A 13,420-nucleotide genomic window follows, 5' to 3' on the forward strand; every position below is an offset into this window, starting at 1 on the left:
CACTCGCCGGAAGGAGCGCTCTCCAGCCGGTGTGCATCAGCGTGCCCGCCGACCTTCCGCTCGGACCAAAATGCCATTGCAGTCACCTTGAAAAACATCAAATGAAATGGAATAGCGCAAGCCCAAGCAGAATGGATGACCAGGCAAAGAGGAAAGCACTCACGCCGCGGCAAGCCAAGCCCAAGAGCGCGTCGGCCCGACCGGCCGCCATCCCCTTTGAGCGTGAGCGGGCCTCTTTGTTCCACCGCCGATCCATCCTTCGTTTCGGAGACGAGCACTCAGTCACTGCGGGGGAGAAGGCTCAAGACACACTTTGTAGCTCCAAGAAAAAAACGGGGAGGGGAGGGGAGGGGAAGTGAAGCGATAGGAGCCGCAGATAAGGGAGAACGCGGCCCACGGGCGAGGGGAAAAGCAATAAAAAGCACGTGGGACGGGATGAAAGAGGCCAAACGTGTGAATTGAGGATTCATTTCCTCGGGCTTGACGGCGGGGTGGGGCGGGGGTCACCAGTTTCATCTCCAAGGCCTGACAGACGACAGAGATCGATGCTTGTTGACAAAAGCCCCCCCATGGCCCCTCCTTGAAGGCAAGCTTTTTCCACCAGGGGCCCGTTCCTTCATGTAGCCCTTCCTCCCGAGGGACTCGCTTTTCGGACGAGGACACGGCGGTGGCCCCCGTGCCGTTGCTTCCGCACCCGCTGTGAGAGGAAGAAGAGAGAAAAGGGCCCGCCGTCCGTTCGCTTCCATCCGGGCGTGGATTCCCGCAAGGCGAAGGGCAGGCGTGCTGACGCCGTCCCGCCCAAGGGCACGCCTTTGGAGGACCCGCAGAAAAGCGGCCGCGGGGACAACGTGCAAAGCCCGCGCGCAACTCCGCACCGTCAGGCGGACGTGCTCAGCGGCGTTCCCTTCAGAGAAAGTTCCAAAGTGGATTGGGAAACGTCCGTAGGAGCGTATCAGTTGTGCGACTTTTTACCTTTGAACCGCCAGTCATCTGCCCCATTGTTTTTTTTTTTTGTGTGTGTGGGGGGGGGGACTGTTTGAGGTGACGAGATCAAGGTGCGGCGCGGGTGTGAAGGCGGAATGGGCGGCTCGTTTGAAGCCCGCCGGCGGGTCACGTTCGCCCACTTCCTCCCCGTTTCCTCCATTGATTGGGAACATTTATCACATGAAAGGGAGGTCAAAAAAGAGGGCGGGGGTGGTCTCGTGAGGGGGAGGGGGCGGTGGCCGACCGATGATGCTATCCAGAAGCCGAGCGCAGGCGCAAAAACCCGTGGGCCTGTAAATGGAGGCGACAATTGAAAGGCTCTTTGTTCCCAGCGCCTTCATTCAGGCGCTGTCCGGTGGCGGCTCTCCAAACTGGAGGCCGATCGCCGGCCCACTGGATACCCCTGCCGCCGCTTGGCCACCCCCCCTCCCCGTTTGCCAGTGTCGCGCCCCCGTTTGTCCGAGCCCCCCTTCGCTCCTTCGGCTCTGAAAGGCCAATTATTCCCTTTATTGTTGACACAGACAAGCTGAGAGTCCCCCCCTCCCTCCCACATAAGCGCTCTCCTCCCCGTCCGCTCCCGCGTCTCCCCTCCATCTCGCCACGGACCACCAAGGCGTCTGCCGCGCCGCAGCGCCTTTCTTCAACTTGTGTTTTGTATAGCGGCCTTGAACACTCAAGACCGTGACGCCTCCGGGCCCGACTGTAACCGGAGAGGGTGCAAAGGGCGAGCGACTTAGCTAGCAGCCGCATGTTTTGCACTTTTACCGACTCCGCTAATGGACCTGAGATGACCCTGCGGTGCGGCCTTTTTAGTCCCTCGCCATTTGGAGCCACAGTGGTGGAATCCTTTGGGTTTTGAGCCAAACGCTGCCTCGCCGGACTCGGTCAGCAGAGTCACTGGTCTGAAAAATCTCTAGTGAGCAAAATTCAGCGTAACTTTCTAGCTGTGCGCTTGAGCTCAGCGGTTAGCACGTCCGCTCCGCTGCAACGACGAGGCCTTTTGGAGAAAATAAAAGTGCGCTCTCATCATCTCAATGCCGTTCTTGTGCTGTGTTCATGAGTTCCGTTGTTAAAGCGAATCCGACACCCCCTCGCCACCCCTCCAAAGAATCTGAAAGCCGACCCCGGGGGCTGCGGCAGCAAAGTATTCGGAGGGACCCGCCACGTTGCTGCTGTTACAATTTGGCTTAGGTGTCTCATTCGTCACGCTGTAGACGGTGGCCCGACATGGACCCCTCACACACACATACACACGGTGACCCCGTCGGGTTCAACGTCTGCCCTCTGACTTGATAAAAGTCCCATTTGTCATGCACACCTGGCAGCTCTTGTCCACCGGTGGAACAGTAAGTGTCACAAAGCGGCGCTTGTGTCTGGCAAGAATCCATCATCAACTTTGCCTTCTTCTTACCGGGAGTCAGCCCGTCGTAAATTCGCCGAGTGGCTGGGAGTGGATGTGATTCCACACCCGGCCGTGGGATGCCACTTTTTCACACGCTTTGCAGGCATTGAAATCAAAATGTGTGAATGAGCCGCTGCGCTTGGGACACAAGTAATGGCAACGTTGAATGTTGGAGAAATGCGACTCTCATCTGACAAAGGTCCCCAAGCAAAGCAGGTAAAACGTTGAGCGCCCTGCGCTGGCATGCGGCGCCGCTCCAAACTCCAGCCGACACTGAATAAACACGCCTCTAAATTTGTCTTGGACACTGAAAGTTGTCCGACTTTGTGGTGAACTGAGAGCTGCTGTGAAGGAGGAGGATGAGGAGGCTCGGGGGAGGGGGGGGGCCAAAGGAAATGCTTTAGCGTGTTAATTGAACATCTAATACCTTGCCCTCCCGCCGGGGTGAAACGTCGCTTTCCGTCCTCCGCTGCCTTGATGATGATGATGATGACGGCGGTGTTAATGATGCTGCGCCTCAGCTGGCCTCGGGGTCTCAAAAGCCTTTCTGTTCCCCCCCCCTCGTCTTTCTCCGACACGCACCGCATCCATATTTAGGTGAGAGGAAAATTACGCGGGGCAGATATTTCGGTGAGCGCTGTGTCAACATCCAGCCCGGCCAAGCCAAACGCGCTTTGCACTTGTTTCTCTCCTTCATGGCTCATCTCAACAAGCCGGTGGGAAAGGAGGAAGAAGAGGAGGGGGGGGGGGGGTGTAAAGGTGACGAGGCAAGCGGCGCTGATGGGGGGGGGCGGCGCCAAAATAAATGCATGAATGGCGTTCTTTGACTGACGGCCGTCTTTGAAGCCGCTTCTAATTGCAGGCCTCTGGTCCGGCCGCGGCCGACACGTCTGGCTCGGCCCGGGCGGAAACATCACGGCCGCACGAGAAACAAAAGTCCGCAAGCCGATGCCACGTCATTATTTTGGAGCACGGCCGCACAAAAGGGGAATCGCTTCCGAGACGGCTTCTTTGTTCCTTTGCCACTCGCCCGGTTAGGAATCCTGCAAGTGCGCATATCTACTTGATATATGTGCGCGTCTCTCCGGCACGCCACCTTGCCCGGAACACCTCGCCGGGGAGGCATCAAAGGAGGCACCCTAATCTGATGCCTGAGCCACCTCATCTGGCTCCTCAGCGCCTGGAGGAGAAGCGCCTCGACTCCAAACGCCCCTCCCGCATGACCGAGCCTCCCCACCTTTGATATGTCGAGACATCTGCGTTGTGGGTAAGAAGCATAGTGCAAGGTGAGGGGGATGTCTGGTGACAATGCAGCGAGTAGCTCAAGAGTTTTGCCCAAACGCTCCCAAAACAATCCCTTCAAAATCCTGAAGCGGCGCCCTCACAAAGGGTCATTCACCGCAATGAGGTGACTTCAGTCCTCGGGCCTTTGAGGAACACATCGACCTGTGTCAGTCTACTTTTTGCTGTCTTGCGGCGCTCTAAATGTAGACGTTGGTGTTTTGTTTTGTTCCCCCTCCCCCCATACAAGTCCCTGCAAGGCGGCGTGTATGAGCCCCTCGTGAACGTTGGATTTAGGGGGGAACATTTAGCGACCACAAGTTAGGTTTTTCCAGCGCGACAGGCTTACACGGCCCTGTGATTAATAGCCCTTGATTTTGCCGTTCCAAGCTAAACCACAGAAGCGAGGAACGCCATTGGACCAGAACTCCCAGAAGAATATCCACCACAATGCACCTTTCAGCTGCTCTTTGATATATATATACCGTATATATCAGTGGCTTTCCATCAGGGCCAGCAAGGCCTTCTCTGCTGGCCTACACATTCTCAGAAAAGTCCATTTAATGCATTGACTTTTCTGAGAATAACATACATTTAATTTGTTATTTCATTTTCATAAATATGTCAACAAAATGATTCTCTATATGCTTTACGTCCTATTATTTCCACGTAGTCGAGTGGCTTTCAATGTTATTTTAAATAACATTGAAAGCCTCGATAAATAAATAGAGTTTTTAACCAATCCTATTTCAGCTAGCTTGTGTTGCCAGCTCAACTCAACTTGCTCGGGGCCTTCGGATGAAATTGAGCAGGCCCCTGTGCGCTGTCAATCAACGGGCACACGGCTTGCAGTAGCCAATCAGATCACGAGTCTGCCCCGGCCTTACGTCGTCACTGGACGTGCGCCTTCGGTGATTGGATGAGCGCCTGCTCGATGGAGCTGTTGCTGCAGTTTCACCCAAAATGGCCGAAGGGGAACACGTTGATCTGGTTGCAGGACTACTTTCCACACGATTTTCAAGACGGACCTTCCACTGGATTTCCCGATTGAAGTTGTTTTTACCAAGGCAGCAAGGAAACATCAGAGCACGGTCGGCTATTTAGAAGCTACGCTGTGTTTCAAAATGTTTGGGGACACTCGAGTATATCTGCAGTTCAGTGAACAGGCACCACATTGGTGAGTAAGTGAATTTTACTTTACATTTCTTCTTGTTATTTTATTTGGTTAATATTAATGGTCACGAAAGAAAATGACAAAGATACAAAAATCTATCAAATAAATCGGCTCACCTGCAATTTCTAATGGCGCATTGTAGTCAGCATTTTTAGTTATTTGCTGTTGTGTAGCCGATTCTCAAAATGCAAATGATCCGTTTACTTTATTTTCAAAGAATAGTTTGTTTTGCTAATGTGTGGTTGGTGTCTTATATGAAACTGCGACATTGCACAATTTATTGGGCAGACTTGTTTATGATCACACAGGGTCATTTGGGTGGCATTTTATCGAGTATTTTATTTTTTATTTTTTGACAGTATCTGTCAATTGAGTTTCCTGCTCTTAATTGTGAATGCATACTTGATGGTTTGAAATGCTCCTGAAATGAAGTGCTGCCTGACCAGCCTATATTGTGTTCATGTATGTGGCGTCACTGAAGGCCTAAGGTTGGCCCGCCACTGAAATACTTTATTTTATTTATTTATTTATTTATTTATTTATTTATTTATTTATTTTTTAAGAGTGGAAAAGCAAACAGAGCAGGGGATCTGTGAGGTGTTACGGGGAGCCCGGTGGGGCTTTTTTGTCGCGTTGATGACGAATACGTAAAGGCTAATCGCGCCCCCACCCCCCCGGCTCCCCCCCACTCACCCCAAAAAAGCGAGCGTTTTTGATGTTTGCAGGCAGCGTGCCAAGAGCGCATTCCAGGTCGAGCAGGCGGAGTTGCGCTCTCGCGCTGGCTTCAAAGTGGCGAAGAGACATTTGGCAACTGCTTTCAATTGTGAGCGTATTTCAAACATCTTGGAGCTTGTTGTCACTCGGCGCGCGTACATGAAAGTCCACGCCGGACCAGTGGTTGGCAAACACCTCCGTGAAAATATGGCCGTGTTCCAACACTTGAAGCGCGCTACAACGTGGAGACAGACGGCAGAACAATGCTCAAAGGGAAATATTCTTGATGCAAAAACATGACAAATACGCCCATTATGTTTTTCCTACAGCATTCATCAAACACATTGCAAACATTGGTTGTTTTTGCGGGGTGGGGGCTGACATCCTCCCTTCATTTCAATGGGGAGAGATGAGTTGCAGCGAGTGTTTCTCGAGTTACAAATGTGGCGAAGGAACAAACGGAACTTGGACCTCAAGGCACAAGTGGACATGGCTAGCCAAGTGTTTTGGACTTGCTACAGGCTGGAAAACTGATGACAAGATTGCTGTCAAATCGGCCGAAAGATTGGAAAATCTGTAGCGAAGGAAAATGTTTGAGAGAAAAAAACCCTTGGTGATTTGTTCAACGACAACAGAGGGAACAATCGGCGAGTCCGCTAGCGTTGCTGTGGATGCGCGCGCGGGGCCGGGACGCTGGCGGCCGTCCAAAGGCTGCGCTGGGCCCCCCGAGCCCTCGCGCAGCTGCGCCCGGGCCGGCGGGCCGGCGGGCCGGCGGGCCTCCTCCTTTGATCTGACAAAATCGGAGATGGCTCCGCACGTTGGCACCTGCGCTGGTGGTTTCAAGTCCAACCGCCACACGCTGGCTTTGCGCGTCCACGTTTGCGGGCCTTCAAAAATAAACAAGCGATTTCACGTGGGCTTTGCTTTGATCGTCTGCTTCCGGGCGCCTCGAGGGGCGACGTGTCCGGAGGGGGTGCCACTCGTGCCTCGCGCTACCGGTTCAACGGCTCGACCGCGCGCACGGTCGAGAAAGCAAACGCGGCGGCCAAAGGGCCCCGGTTGTTGGCCATTCAGCTTCGGTTGTCCATATGAAAAACAACCGCTATTAGATTCCGAATTCTTGGCCGTGCAGGCAAGAAGCACGCAAGACTTGAAATGACCCGCAAGTGGCCGCTCTGATCGTTTGTGCGCTGTAGTGCCACATTGATGAGAAACGCACACGCACGGGGTCACAAATACACCTGCGGCCGCAGGCGTTCAGCACCCATTTTGTCCAAACCACACGGGGAGGGCTTTCGGTGTGGCTTCACAATTCGGCCTTTGGTGTGGTCGCTCGCTGTAGAACGCAAGTTTGTGTACGTGCGCGGGGGCTGCGAACGCTCCGTTCCAGCACTATTCACGCACTCGGTCACCCCCCGCCCCCAGCAGATGGAACGGGGGGCTGAAATTACAGGCGGCGCAGCCTCCAAATCTCTCTCCCATTCTCCACACATGCCAGACAGCGGGGAGGAAAGAATAACAGGCCCTTGCTGCCTCCGGGCCTGGCGCTCGGACGCACCCGCAGCTCATCGGCACCGCACCTTCGGGGAACGGGGGAGAACCGATAGGGGCGGCCGAAAGGATGATGGGATTCCTCAGAACGGTGCGCCGCAAGTTTGGAGGTGGGCTGCGAGGACGTAAGTAGGCCAAGGGTGCGTCGTTCGCTTGGTTCATGCAATCAGCCAAAGCGCGGAACGAGACCCTGCCACCGTTGCGCCACAATGAATTCTTCCGTGGCAGATGTGGACGGATCCACAAAGTTTCTTGGAAACCTGCTACATAGTGGAGGTTTTTTTTTTCCCCCCGGGGGTGGGAGGGTGGGGGGGGATCAGACTTGCAAACCAACCAACTCAAGTAGATCAAAACACGGCCTTTCATTTTGGCAGCTGTAGAAAGAAAAAAAGAGGACATGGGGATGAACCTGGATCTTCTCCAAAAGTCGGATGAAAAGCACACATGCCGATCGCACACGCCCAGCTGCGTGGCTTTCATCTCGGAGCCGCGTTGGGGCCTCGCGAATGAAACGAACTCAGGTAATAAACGGGAGGCGGGGGCGCGGACGGACGCGGAGCTGACAGCCCTCGTATGATGTCATGCGCGGATGGAAAGCGAGTGGCGGCGGCATGAAAGACATCAAGAGCTCGGGTGAAAGGCTCTTTGCGGCGCAACGAGCGAATTCGAAAGCAAACCTGAGGTCGAAAATCAGAGCGTGCGAGCGGAACGCCGCTCCACCTTTGGAAAGCCAGTCGCCAGCACGCAGCGGCTAGCTGGCGCGGGAAGCTAATGCGGCTGCCGACGTGGTTACTCGCCGCTCCCACTTGTCCATCCAGATGGACTCGCACAAGTCGGTCGATCCAAATGCACCATTTCTGCACCGCACCGGCGCCATTTTATTGATGGCATGACGGCGAGAGGTTGAGAGGCGCTTCAAGGTAGTAGCGTGAGTACACGCCGGTGTTTTCCATGATCTTATCCGGACAACTGTAAACAATTCGGAGCCGGGTGAACAGACGCCGACAGGTTCTGTGCGACGCGATGGCCGTTCGTGGACCCGAACGATGTCCCACTCGTACGTTTGGATTTGCATGACGGATTTCCGTTTTTTTTAACGAGTGGGGTTTCAAGGTTTGGCGGTGCGCCCGGTGTTGTGCGGCTCTCGCGACCGTTTGTGCCCGGATGCGATGCGATCGGCGCTATCGCGTACCCTCTTCCTCTTCTTCATGTCTTCCCGCGTCGGTCACAGCTGGCTGACGCTCCGTCACACGCACCGCGGGGCGCCTCGGCTCGGGAGTTGCGGTCGGAACATAACAGCGGGGCGGTGTGTGGGCAAGGACGCTTTACTAATTGGATTTTGAATTGCCACGCACAAGCAAGGGGTCTGGTGCTTTCAATGCGGGTCCACGGAAGAGACCGAGGGAGCGCAAATGCAGATTGGACAGCGGCCCCGAGTGGAAAACCGCAGGATGGGCTTTCTTCAGACGCCGCCGTCACCGGGTGCCAACGGGGCAACGCCGTCAAGGTAGCACCGGGCTCACGCGCTCGTCCCTCGGCCAACGGTTGCCCGTTTCAGCTCTCGACTCCAAGCGAACGGCTGGATTCTTCCGAGTCGGGCCTGAGCATCTCCAACGCAGATGCGAGATGGAAGCGAAAGCGGTCGCAGGCTCGTCTTGGTCTGCGGCGCATCCTCCTCCCTCGTGGCCGGTCCAAAGCGTAGCGCCAAAAGCTCGCCCGTGTGCTTTGGAGCCAATCTCTTTCCAAAAGGCACGACGTCTTGGATGTCATGAGAGTGGAAAGGTGGTGCGTGTTGACTTTCCTCTTCTTTCTCGTGTCGACGCACAAAGTGGGACGGCACCTCTCTTCCATGAGCTCAGCCAGCAGAAATGCTGACGTCTGTCGGCACCGGGCTCAAGCGGCACCGTCCGCGCAGGCCCCGCATCTGAAATCAATCGGCCGTTGGGACGCAATTAAAATCCGCAGCTGGGCCACTTTGGAGGGCCTCTTTTTCATCCCGATGCCCTCTCGAAGGCTCGTCGCTCTGCGGCTGCGCACGGAAGAATGAAACATTCCTCAGCGCCTGCCTCCGCTTTCCGCCGGTGGGAAAGCGCGTCGGATGTGGCGAGGAGGCCGCCCGGGTACGCCCCTCTCGCGAATCCGCCGTGAAAAATGAGCGGGGCACCCGGCCTTGGGTTCAAAGAGCGGGCGGGCTCGACAAACAAAAGCTTCCCGACGGATGGCCGCATGTCGGAGACGTGTCGCAACACGAACGCTTGCAAAGTGGTCGGCGGGAACCAGGCCTGTTGGCTCCCCCCGAACAAAAACATGGATGCGCCACGGAGCGAATGCGCCTTTGTCGACTCCAAGGCTCATCGCCCCCGGACAGAAACTTGGGGAGAAACTTTGAGTCACTCGGGGAGTTCCACGCGCTTTGGACCCATTGGCCTGAAATGAAGGTGACAAAGGGCCTTTCCCAAACTGCTTCTCTCAACAACCGTTTCCCAGATTAACTCGAGGGACGGACCATCCGGCGTGTCCGGTGAGCTGAGGCGCTGCTGAAAAGGTGGAAAGAAGGCGCTTGAAAACTTGAGTTAGGACGCGGCTCTCTTCAAACAGCTTTGCCTCACCAAACCATGTGGAAATAAACGGGGAACAGCCAGACAACATGGGACGAGGGGGAGGCGGGGGGGTCCGAGCGATCGTGTAATGCGACTGTTAAAATGATAAAGGAGGCCGGTGCGAAAGGAAGCGGGGGCGCGTTGTCCCGCTGGCGCATGTGCAAGGCGGTAACGTTACACCCGCGTCTGTGTTTTGACATTCGGAGACGAATGGAAGCGCTCGGAGGCCAGGCCTCCGTGCGAGACGTAAATAAAGGCCACAAAAGCCTCACTTTGCCGCGTTGCCCCCGCATGCGTCCGACAACTGTCCACCCAAAGGAAACCTTTTCGCACCTTGACGCCCGCATGTTTTCTGGCGCCGAAATCTGCAAATGGCAGGTGAAGACCGAGCCATTGCGTGGACTCGCGACGCCAGGTGGTTTTGTCTCCCCTTCGTCGGAGTAGCGAGGGAAGCAGGAACCGGGCAAAGGGGCCATTTCAAAAATACACGATCCCGTGTGAGACGCACCGTGTTGGCGCCCAATCAAGATGACGGCTCTTTGACGGCTTTGATCCTGCAAGAGCTCGGAAACGGGTTGCGTTGGAATTGGCAGCGCCGACACGGCTCCATCTTTTGGGTCCTGACTCCAAAGGCCTATCCTCGGCCTTTCCCTCTCAATTAACCTCGGCAATTTCCAGCCTCTTTCCGCGTGACCTTCTCACCCTGGGCTCTGTTTTGACATCCCGGCCCCCGCCCCCTCGTCCAAACACAGGAAACCTGTGCTGGAAAATCCAGCTTGCGTGTCGCTCCACTTTCAAGTGAGAGGGTCTAGAGAGGGGAGAGCCAAAGAACAGAGTGCGACGGAACTCGGGGTTTCGGGCCCGAGACGCCTGCCGTGCCGACACATGCCATTGGGGTGCGAGTGGGCTTCCGGCGTCGTCCGATCGGCGCTTCGATCGCGCCGTAAGAGGCGATTTGCCTCCCGATTTGCCCATCTCTCGGCGGGGAAATGAGCTGGTGGCCACCCAAGGGAAGGACCCAACAGTTCTAGCGCTTTGGCTCCCCTCACCGCCTCCAAACACCCGCGTGCGCCTCATGCCCGTCCCACGGAAATAAGCCCACCTCGGCCGACGGCGTCCTTTAGCCGTGGATCCCTGCCCACTTGCAAAAGGTGGAGCTTCGTGGGACCTTGAAGTCGAACAAAATTGAATGTGAGCAAAAACCGAAGGCGCTCCAAGTGTCGTGAAGCATGACGTCGACATCCGTGCATCTCGCTTGAACTCGTCTCAGCCGGCACCCAAGGGATGCCTCTGTGTCTACGTTTGATCTTTTCCTTTGGCTTGTCGCGGCTCGTTGAGAGTCTCTTCTTTTGAAAGAACGACACGGTGAGCGAGGGGCCAGAGGAAGACTCCCATCAAGTGCCAGTGAAATCAGCCGACCACCCCGAACTGCTCGCCAGCCAATCGCAGGGCACACGTCCACAAACATCGGCGCTCGCAATGCCACCAAAGGACAACATAAGCGTGCGTGATTTTGCCATGCGTCGGGAGTCCGCTACTTCAAGATCCGCATCGCGCATCAACAACGACACGTCAATGTGTCAGCGAATCAGGCCGGCCCGTCCCATCTCGTAAACACAGCAAAAGCCCCCCCCTCCAAAAAAGTCCGTCTTGAGTGCCGCAGCGACACCGCCACTCTGCGCTCGGCGGATGTCTCCGCGGACTCTCTTTGAGAAGACTCTGTGCAGCCTTGCGCAGTTGCTACAGCGGAGAGACCTATTGAGATGGCATCGGGGGAGGCCGTGTTAGACGTTCCAATAAAGTTGCCGTGGAGACGAGACGGCGAGTCCACTTGTCGACAGCTTTTACATCCGCCGTCCTGGACTTGGGACAAAAGCCCGCTCCGGTGGTAAATGCATCTGGGAAAGGATTTTTCCAATGAGGATTGGAATTTTTTCAGGGGGTGGCGTTTGAGTGGTATCAAATGTATCAAAAGGACTCTCCCGAAACAGGTGCTCCTCACTGAATCAAAACGAGACCTTGAGTCCGCGGCGCTGGCACGGTCACGCCGCTTGTGTTGGGCGACCTGTGAACCTCCCGCCCGCTAAAATGCCTGCGCTTGTCTTTCTCCGCTCGCTCCCTTGCTCTTAATCACCGGGGAGGAAACGCTGTCACTTTGGGGGGGGGGCTCGGGGCAGGAAAAGGTCTCTGCTTGTTGACAAGGTGAAAGGGTCGCTTCACCCATACTGCCAAGAAACACATGACCCCACCTGCTCCTGTTTTACCAAGCTGTGACATTTTTTTCCTCCCTCCCCTGGGTTGCACGATGGAATTTTAAGGTTGTAACAATCATCAAAGGGGAGTTTGCAATCGCTCTCTCTCTCTCTCTCCAAAGAAAGGAAGTGGCCGGCTGCCAGTCTATCAAGCTACTCCGTCTACCGTTTGGCAAGGAAGTGACTAGCACATAGCACATGTGGCTTTCGGGAAAATAACCGATGCACGTTTGGCACCAAAAGGACAAGCTGCTGATTCCAGTCTGAATCTTGACACACGTACATAGTATATGGTACATATATCTATTTTCCGGATCAAACATCCTAAACAGATTGACTCACAAGTATGATTTCTGTTGAGCCAATTGCCCTAGAGCAGAAAAAGGATGCAGCTACCAGGCAAAATAGTACTGCCGATCCACAAAAACTGAGGTTGCCCACCCCCCCCCAAAAAAAGTGAGGTTTGCCGCAAGTGTTTTTCGCAAACAATTGCCTTTGCTCTCGAATGCAGCCGACGCCTCTTGACTCAACCTCGCAGACGGCGCTCGGCCGTGCGATGGGATGACCTCATGCGACGCTGCGCTCCAGCTTTCAACAGCACAGGACCGAGCCTCTGTTGTGGTTGCCGTGTTTGTAGCAACGTCGGCCGCGCTCCCTTGCTGAGGTCTCAGGTGAGAGGCGGATTGGAAAAAACAACAACAATGGTCCGTCACTGCCGCCAAGGTTTTTAGTAGAGTTGCTGATTTGGATTTTGTTGACGTAAACGGCAGCCAAAGCTCATTAAACTCCAAGGAGTGGCGCGCGTCAGCGGCCGCCTCGGGAGACCGCAAGGAGGCCGCAGAGTCATCGCTGCCTTCCGCCATTGGCGGGATATGAATCACAATGTTGACGCTGCGAAGACGCCCCGTGAGTCCCGGCGACGCGAGCGGCCATACTGTGTCCTCCTTCTGGCCACCGTCTTCTGGCTCGCGGGCGTCCCTGCTAAACACAATGTCATCGTTTGCTTTCTGAAATCGAATCGTTTCTTTGTTGTTTTGTTTTGTTGTTTTGTTCAGAAGGCAGGTGGGGAGGCTATCTCGATTTGTCTAGCTAGCCGGAAAAGCTACAAGTTGTTTGCCCCTTGTGAGTTAGCCATACGGCATCTTTTACGCAAAGTAGCACGCAAAGCTGCTGGATTTTACCGCTTTGGAACCGCCTGCAGAAAGCAAACTACGGGGCGTTAGACTGAGGCTAACTCTCCCACAAAGCCCTTTGGTATGCCTCGTGGCAAACTTTGAAGGCCCCTTGTCAGAAAATCAATGGCTGAATGAAAGAAAGGAAGCAAGCGACCCGGCGATTCCATTTGGGAACCTTTGTGCGTTATCATGTAGCGAAAGAGGAGAAAGAAAGGAGAGCCGTGCGGGCATGTCTATCTGGCTTCTCCATCAACTCCGCCGCGAGTCGGCCAACAACGAGAGGACAG

This window comes from Hippocampus zosterae, chromosome 17, assembly GCF_025434085.1.
Source record: "Hippocampus zosterae strain Florida chromosome 17, ASM2543408v3, whole genome shotgun sequence".
In the NCBI taxonomy this organism is placed as follows: domain Eukaryota; kingdom Metazoa; phylum Chordata; class Actinopteri; order Syngnathiformes; family Syngnathidae; genus Hippocampus; species Hippocampus zosterae.